The sequence below is a fragment of the Chinchilla lanigera genome, unplaced genomic scaffold, assembly GCF_000276665.1.
Source record: "Chinchilla lanigera isolate Chin_1 unplaced genomic scaffold, ChiLan1.0 scaffold00168, whole genome shotgun sequence".
NCBI classification, from domain to species: Eukaryota; Metazoa; Chordata; class Mammalia; order Rodentia; family Chinchillidae; genus Chinchilla; species Chinchilla lanigera.
This window is the reverse complement of record NW_004955569.1, coordinates 572,840-574,551: the sequence shown is the minus strand read 5'-3', so window position 1 is coordinate 574,551 and position 1,712 is coordinate 572,840.

Sequence of the window (1,712 nt, the reverse complement as noted above, 5' to 3'; positions counted from 1 at the left end):
CAGCTAAAAATGTTTGGTGTCCCTTTGGGATTTAGAAAAATGATTTCTAATGACATTGCATAATGGTTACAGTTTTTAATGACATATACTCAGAAATAATGACGCTTTTAACTTTTAATTGGTGAAATTGTTGACACCTAAATTATTACATTTCTAAATGATTAACAGATTTACAGTTATAGAATGTTAGTAGTAAAGATTGCATGAAGAAGATATAATGAAAGACACGCAGGGCCCATTAGTACTCCACTTCAAGAAATGGGTCACAGGAGGATGAAGAGTAAGGAGGACCCAGGGTGTGAGCAGCTAAAGTCCCCCCAGGGTCTCAGTGCAGCTGCTCCTGTGTTGGGACCCTGGAAGGGCTGCTTCCTGAGCAACCTGATCAATCTGAGTGTTTCTCAGCACCCTCTGAAGGATCTGCACATCCCTGGGCTGTAAGGAGCAGGGTCTGTTGGATCACCTCCGAAGTGAGGTATGTGGCTGTGCTCACACTGGCTTCCCCTTACTGTGGATCCAACTTCCATCCAGACAGTTACCAGGTTCCTCTGAGGTGCACCAGGACTTGGGTCAGATGGACACAGCAGTTATTTTAACACAAGTGATATTTAGAGTTCTGCACAGTTGAGAATGAGTTCTAGTCACAAAACAACAACAATTACTACTACTTCTACTAATAATAATCATAATAATACTTATTCTTGTATGAGACTTCGAAGTAAAAAAATACATGAATTTGCATGATCAGGGTTAAGTATTACGTGGAGAACTCCCAGATCTGGACAAGAAAATACATTTCACCTGATTGTACTTATTTTTTAATTTTAAGGACATATATTTGCACTTTATGCACTAGGTAATCATGGTGGGGAGTGGTTACATGCACATGCTACAGCTTGTTTCTTTTAAAAATCTCCTCCCCTCCATTTTCCCTCCTCCAGTTTCCTTATTTCATTTTTCATTCGTGTTGAAATTAATCTTGCTTACCTCATATAATGTACATTAACGTTTCCATTAATAGAGGCTATTTGGCTCCTCTACATTCCAAAAGTTTGTTTTGCTTGTTTTACTTTTCCCTCCTCCTCCTCCTCATCACTTTCCCTTGTTCCTGTGGACCACTTCCTATTGCAGGAGATCCAGCCCTTGTCCTCTTCTCCCCATCCTTATGATTTTCTTTCTTTGCACAGTACTTGAAACTGCTCTGGGGTAGACTCTGAGCTGCGTATCTCCAGTTCCTCCTGCTGGTACTTTGCACCCCTGCAGGGAGGTTTGTGTCTGCGCTCCCACTGACGTCCCTTCACTTTCTCTTACACAGTAATACAGGCTGTGTCCTTGGTCCTCACTGTGTCCATTTGTAGATACAGCCTGTTCTTCCATTGTCTCTGGAGATGGTAAATTGGCCTTCACACAGTTTGCGTACCACGTGCTATCACCAGCATACCATCATACCATCATTCCCAACTATCCAAAGCAGAACTTTGCAGTCTTTATAGAGATTCATTTCATACTTAATATTCTTTTTCTTTACCATTGATCTTATCAGCATGCCCCATGCAACTGCCACATTCTGATTCTCCATCACCCCTTCACACCCAGCCGTGGTATCAATGCAGAGACATCACAGTAAACACCATATTCCCAAGACCATGATGTCTCCCAAAATGCTACAACATTGGAATTAAAATGCATTCCTCCTGTCCTCTTCTCTTTACTGC